The sequence below is a fragment of the Orycteropus afer genome, unplaced genomic scaffold (assembly GCF_000298275.1).
Source record: "Orycteropus afer afer isolate SDZICR_OR568_19922 unplaced genomic scaffold, OryAfe1.0 scaffold00034, whole genome shotgun sequence".
Taxonomy (NCBI): Eukaryota; Metazoa; Chordata; class Mammalia; order Tubulidentata; family Orycteropodidae; genus Orycteropus; species Orycteropus afer.
The window spans coordinates 6,300,829-6,308,801 of record NW_006921621.1 but is presented as its reverse complement, the minus strand read 5'-3'; positions in this window follow the sequence as shown (position 1 = coordinate 6,308,801).

The following is a 7,973-nucleotide window of genomic DNA, read 5'->3' as shown; positions in this document are numbered from 1 at the left end:
TACTATGGCACATACACATAATGGAATGCTATGCAGCACTAAAGAATAATGTAGAGTCTGCAAAACACCGCATAACATGGATGAACTTGGAGGACATTATGCTGAGTGAAATAAATCAATCACAGAAGGACAACTATAGCATTAGTTCGTTGTTGTGGAGGGTCAAGGAAAGGTTTATATATGGAGGGAAACTCTCTTTGTTGGTTGCCAGGGGTGAAAGGGGAGGGATGGGAACCTGCAAAAAACAAAACAAAAACAAAAAAAAACCCTGCATTGACCCATGTCACTTTAGTTTTACGTATTTCACTGCACACATAAATTTCAATAAAATGCATTAAAAAATCACTCTGATAAAGGGATGGAACTGGAAGTGATAAAAATAATTGAACTTTGAATTCTTAAGAATTTACAAACAGAAAGGCTACTGAATCTAATGAGTAAATCCTATTACAAAAAGTAAAAATCCAATTATTTATCTGGGTATAGTGATAATCTGTTTTATAAATTTGTTCACTTGGTTTCACAGAAGAAATTTTTTTTTACATTGAATTTCATTGGCAACCTCCTTTATTTTCCTTTTAACCTCAGAATTAAATACAGCTTAATTATCTTCTAGCAATGCATTCTTCCTAGAATAGTGATATACTTTTGCCTTTTTGATTATGTTTCTTTAAAGCAAACACCAATCATTCTGATTTTTTATAAAAACAAGAAACTTTGGGGGTAAAAAATAGAAATGACTATTTGTAATGTGCTTGGAAATAGAATGTAGTTTAAGCCTAAATATATCTTACACTTCATAAATAGCCTGACTTCTAACTTTTTAGGGTTTCCCTTGATGTTGATATTGTACTTAATTCTTGAAAGTGTCTACTCTGCAGATAACAGCTTCTGTCCATTTTCTTTTTGAAATGAATTTCTTCAGTTAGTATTTAGAAAAACTAGTTTTATATAAGAGCTCTGATGGCATAGTGCCTAAGGCATTTGACTACTAACCAGAAGGCTGGCAGTTCAAACCCACCAGCCACTCCTAGGAAAGAAGATTGCACAATCTATTTCCAGAGTGATACCTCCTCAGAAACCCAAGGAGGAGTCGCTATGAGTCGGATCCGACTTCACGGCAGTGACTGTGGTTTGATTTTGTTGGAGTTTTATATAGCATCCTTAGGACCACACACAGGTGTACATTACCCTCAATCCAAACCAAAACCAAACTCACTACCATCAGTTGATTCCTACCTCCATTGGGTTTCCAAGTGTAAATCTTTACTGGAGCATGCTGCCCATCTTTCTTCTGCCCAGCGGCTAGTGGGTTCAAACCACTGCCCTTTTGGTTACCAGCCAAATGCCTTAACCATTACAGCGCCAGAACTCCTTTCAGCCTCACTGTTATTGTTATATGCACACGAGTCAGACTCAACTCATTGCGGCCCCTCCTTGGAGTTCCGAGGTGGTATTACTACGAAAGTAGATTGCCCAACCTTCCTTCCAAGGAGTGGCTGGTGGGTTTGAATCGCCACCCTTCTGCTTAGCAGTCAAGTGCCTTAGGCACTTTTAGCCTCAATAGCATCTTTAAAAAAAAAGAAAAGAAAAGAAAGAAGAAAGAAAAATTATCAATGTACCAGGGTAAAAAAAAAAAAAAAAAACCTCCTTAGATATAGATAGTCCTTGGAGAAATCCAATCATGAAAGAATACAATGGCTGTATATGCACAGGGAGACAGCTGGTGGGGAACAGGAGTGCATGGAAGGGAAGGACACGGGGAACAGGTAACTATGGGGAGGAAGTGGGAAAAAAGTTGTTGCATTGTGGGAAATTGCAGTCAATGTCATGAGATAAAGTGTATGAACTTCTGTGTGGAAAATGAATTTGCTCAGTAAACCTTCACCCAAATCACAATAAAAGTTAAAAGAAAAAAAAAAAACTCTAATTTTGACACCTGATACTTAGCTTCTAATATAAGTCTTCAGTCACTTTCAACTACAAGCTACCTCTTGTATTTTCCCAACATCTTCAAATGAAGAATGCCCTCAATTTACCTCTTCATTTGATCTTGATTTTATGAGACATAAAGATCGTAAACAAGATCATCCCATGTGACCACATTCAAGTGGAAGCACTCTCCCTATGCCTTTGAGACATCTCTAGTGTTCATTATCCCAAAGCTCAGGTAGTCTGTTGTGTGCTTAGATTCATGTACAAATAAATACTTATATAATAGTTCCAATTACAGCCATTTGAGGGAAGGGAATAATCTTTGAATGACTTTTTATTTAAAAGAAGAGGATGAAAGAATTAAACTTTTCAAAATTACCCTCAATTACACAACTCCACAAGTATCTTCTTTAAAAATTCCCCCCTTTTAGCCTGGGAAGTTTAAGGCAACAAAATTACTTCTTTCAGAATAATTAAAAAACACATATGGGGTCCTTACCTGTACATTATTTCTTGTACCCTAGTTCCCTTTACCCCATTTCGTAGTTATTCTCTTTCATAAGTCCCTGACAGAGAGATAAAATTTATGTCTAGAAAATGTCCATCTCTAAATCAAGATTAATTTTCATTGGTTTTTATACCACACAATTGTGACTGAAAGGAAGAAGTGAGGTGAAAATAGTTGTGCTGATGTGAGATGATTTTCACTTTCCTGACATTATAAGCCCCTCCCCTTCTACAGTTTTGGGCACTTTAATTCCTCTCTCCTCCACCCACTAAGGATTAATTACAGAAGCAACTTGAAGAATAAACTCACCATTTATGTGCAAAGAGCTGCTGCATTGATAAACTGCTGCAAGACTTCAATTTCAGACTGACCTCTCAACAACAGGTAACCATAGATTCACTAAAATAATAAATTCCACATCATCAGTTTATAATTGCAGAAAGGAATGGGAAAAATAGAGGGGAGATAAATCACTATTACATAGAAAGAATAAATTATAATTAGGTTTAGAGGAAAAGATAAGTCTACAAATTTTTGTTTTTGTTTTACTCTTAAGTTTAGATAGGAGAAAATAAGCATTGTGAAATATGAAATTCTTTGCAGTGAAATATTAGAAAACTGGAGAAGCAAATAAGCACAATCTCTGAACAGAAAACATGCAGTAGGAGAAACAATTACTAGTATTGAAGTGCAAGTGCTTTAAAAAAAAAAAAAAACCTTTCTTTCTTTGTTAAAAAAAATGCTTACAATTGTATTGTAAGTGGTGGACTATGCCATAAAAGCAGAGATCTTTTATTTTGCTTATATGAATTTAAAGTTTCCAAGGAGAGTGTCATACTTTGTATGATTAATATCAGTGAAATATTTTAGATGTTTGCCATATGCTGAGGGCCACTCAGGTGCCCCAGAGAAACTTCAATTCCTAAAAGTTACATAAGGCAAAGACTTTAAATAGTGAGTCTTTTATTGGTATCAGTTTGGCTAAAGGAGTTAGATACTCTTACCTTCCAATTCTAGAACATAGATTGATTATGAGATATCTCTAATTAAGTGGTGAACATGACATTCTGATCTTATAACTTTTAGAACTAATTGGTACCATAAAATTTTCTAATTCAAAAATGCATTCAAAAAAAGTATTTTCTACATCTGTGCAAATTTCTGCATTCTGTTTTTTGTGGCATTTAGTAAAAACTTTGTATGAATAAAATATCTCTATGAAATTTATCACTCTGTTTTCTTAAATGTTGTTCATTAATTATAGTACTCTATGTAGACTCATGGGAGATATATCTCTTTGACTTTAATGTCAGAAATATTTTTCCACCGTGAATAATGTGTTTGGGAGTTGTAGGAGCTTAATCTAAAAGGTTGATTAGAGCCAGATCAAGGAAGGGTTTAACTATTATGAAGTTGGAGAACGAGATTTTAATTAGAGATGGCATAAATGAGAAGTTAAACAAGTGCTAGGGTAAAGAGCTTAAAGATAGGTGGATCAACAAACTGAATTGTGTAGCCATGTTTGTTTCTCTTTGCGTTAGCTTCTAAAGAATTAGATTAAAAGAGGGCCCTCACTCCTTCTTATATAGAACTGTACCAAGCCAAACCAAACTCACTGCCATGGAGTGGTCTGACTCATAGAGACCCCTCTGTGGCTTTCCAAGGCTGTATCACTATGAAAGTAGATTGCCCAACCTTCCATCTGAGGAGTGGCTGGTGGGTATGAACAGCCAGCCTTCTGGTTAGTAGTCAAGTAAGTGCCTTAGGCACTATGCCACCAGAACTTCCATGTAGAACTATACTCTGTATATTTTGCATATTAGTCCAACTCTTAATTCCATATTACTTTCATACCTCTATTGTCCCCTTGCCTGACTTTTTAATTTAAACTTAATATTTCTTATTATGATTTACATATTTTTATAAATGGTTTTAGGTCCTTTTGGGAACAAACCAAATAATAACTAAGCAAATCATCAACAAATACATAGATTCCCTACTCATTGCACTAATTACTGTGCTAAATATTAGAACATAAAAAAGTTATCAATCATAATTAAGAGATACATGATAAACTGCCCTTTGAAGTAATTTCATTTCATTTTCTGACAAAATATATTGAATTATAATATATGAATATGCTTAACTTGAGGATCTTAATAATGTGTGTTATTCAAAACAAAAAGAGAAACAGAAAAACTTCCTTTACTTATTTTGTCTTGCTTACTTCAGATAACTTAAAAATATTTTTATATCACTCTTCTCTCTTCCTCAAATATTAAAGATGTGCCGTTTCTTGCTTTATTTTAAAGACCTATTTCTCCTCTCCAACCTATAAGTAACTCACTGATTAAATTAGGATGCTTCATAGAAGGCTGCAAGGAAAATGTTTTGAGTTGAAACATGGGTTTCAGCTTTTTGGGTCAAAGTCCTTGTTACAGTTCTTTGGAAATTGATATTTGAGTTTGAGAGAATTTCCACAGGTCAAGAATGATGTGGAACTCGGATAAGCAAAGCACTATTGAAGAAGAAAAACAAAGTAGGAGGTCTCACACTGCCAGATCTCAAAACCTACTACACAGCCACAGTAGTCAAAACTGCCTGGTATTGGTTTAATGACAGATACATAGACCAATGGAATAGAATTGAGAACCCAGAAGTAGATCCATCGACCTATAGTCAGCTGATCTTTGACAAAGGCCCCAAATCCATTAAATGGGGAAGAGAATGTTTGTTTAATAAATGGTGCTGGCAAAACTGGAGATCCATTTGCAGAAAAATGAAACAAGATCGGTACCTCACACCATACACAAAAACGAACTCCAAATGGATCAAAGACTTACATGTGAAACCTAAAACTATACAGTTCCTCAAGGAAAATTTAGGGTCAAATTTAAGGGCCCTAATATATGGCATAAATAGACTATCAAGCATAACTCAAAATGCACAAACAGCAGAAGAGAAACCAGATGATTGGGACCTTCTAAAAATTAAATTTTTATGTGCTTCCAAAGACTTCTCCAAAAGAGTCAAAAGAGAACCTACAGATTGGGAAAAAATATCCAGCAATGGTATATCTGACAAGGGACTTATCTCTAGAATTTATAGAAAACTTCAACACCTCAATAACAAAAAGACAAACAATCCAATTAAAAAATGGGCAGAAGACATGAATAGACACTTCACCAAGGAAGATATTCAAGCAGACAACAAACATATGAAGAAATGCTCACAATCATTAGCTATTAGAGAGATGCAAATCAAAACAACAATGAGATACCATCTTGCTCCAGCACTAGTAGCAAAGTTCAACAAGACAGAAAATAACAAATGCTGGCAAGGTTGTGGACAGATTGAGACTCTCATACACTGCTGGTGGGACTGTAAAATGGTACAACCATTGTGGAAAGCAGTATGGTGATTCCTTCAAAAGTTGGAATTAGAAATACCATTTGACCCAGCCATCCCATTACTAGGTATATACCCTAAAGAAGTAAGAGCCATGACAAAAACAGATATATGCACACCCATGTTCATCACAGCACTATTTACAATAGCCAAAACATGGAAACACCTAGATGTCAATCAACTGAGGAATGGATAACCAAACTATGGTACATACACACAATGGAATACTGCAGTGAATTGCTTGATGTTGCCCTTCTAGCCATTGTCCTCCATTCTGTGATGTTTTGTAAATCCCATTATCCATGCCTGTTTGGGGTGGTGTGGTAGTTAAGGTCAGGTATCAACTTGGCTGGGCAGCTGGTAATAGTCATTCCCTATAATGACTGGCAATCGACTCTGTGATGGGATTTAGGTTAATTCTGTTGGGGCAACACAGATGGAATGTATCTTGAGTCCTGCCTTGCTGGAGGGTATAATTCAAGTCACCACCCTTAGCTTCCCTGAGGGTATACCTACGAATCTCCTGGGAAGATTCGCTCTCCTCTTGCTCCATCTTTGTGTCTTGGATCATCCTCATCTCACCTCTGGATTTGGGACAGCAGCCGTCATCTGATCTGCTGATCAAGGTTCATCAAACCCCGAGAGTTGGGAGGATCCGCCAGACCTACTCACAGACCTGGGACTCGCCAGCCTGCCAGCCTCTACCACTACTACGCAAGATGAACCCTTGGGTGTCTATGAGTTCTGTGAGGCGTTACAGTGAAATAAAGAACCCTAAGGCTGGGGAGATTACTGGGAGGAGGAGGAGGAGTGAATGTCTGAAATGATGGAGTAGCATGATAGTTTGGACATTTCGGACATCTTTAACCTCCACCTCATGGGGACCGGCCTCGTGCTGATCTTTCTAAGAGAAATTGTTCAAGCAATTGGTGTCAGAATGGTGGGATTCACTGCAATGGCCCAGACTCACTGGAATATGTGGTTTTGGGAGAAAGGAGATAAACACGAAAGTAAGAAACTTTTGGCTTCTGGATGGGATAAAAGAAACCCATGGATTGAAGCAGCTCTTTTGTTGAGATCGGTCACCCAAGGCAAAAGATTTAAACATGAATACATGGGATTTAGGAGAGATGGATCTAACTCCTGAGGAATTGGCTAGTTCTATGTATATGGAAATACACAATGACGAGGAAAAGGCTAGACTTAAGATTCCTTGGTTGCTGTTATCGGCAATAGCTGCAATGGCAGGGAAAAAGAATGTAGGGCAGGGTTGTAGCACTAAATCGAGCTCAGATCCAGTCCAATTAGAACTATGACCTCTAGTTTCAGGGCCTACCCAGAAAGGAAAAATTGTGTCAGAACAACAGGCAGTACCGGTAAGACCACTGGTCACCAAAAAGGTAGTCTGGGAAGGGAACGGGCAAAGCCAAGAAGCTATTGAAAGCAGAGGGTATAGTGTGAAAGAGCTGCTTCAGTTTGTAGATCAGTATCGTCAGCTTCCTGAGGAACCTTTACTAAAATGGCTTGTGAGAGTGACTAATTTAGGAGCAGCATCTTTAGTTTTGAATACTGCTGAGTGGAAGAGTATGTTTGGATTGATGCAAGACTGACAGCTCACTATGGAACTGGCACAAATGTTAATCCAAGATCCATTTACAGGGCAGGATAACCCTGAGGGAGCAACTAGTCTGTTGGAATGGATAAAATTTGCGGTCAGGTTTGTGTTTCCTGAGAAGGGAAACTGCCCCCCTCCCCCTCTACATGCCCCCTGGAACACCCCAGAGGAAGCAGCTGATGTGCTGCTTATGCAAGCCATGCTGGAATGGCTTTATGGTGATCGGGATATTCACCAAATGAGAATGCCCCTTACACAGGTCATGGCAGATATGATGATCAAGGGAGCCCCTTCTACATGGGCACTCCATGTAACTCTGCTGTTGCAAGACAAAGCAACAATTCAAGAAGCTGTATCAGGTCTATTAGCACAACTTCCCCACATGGGTTTTACAAATCCAAGAAGCATAAGAGTGATTAATAGGAGAATGGAAAGGGGCTATAGGGAAAGAAATTATCTCAACAGGTCAGAGTTTTTCGATGGTTGTTAAGGCCTGGGATGAATATA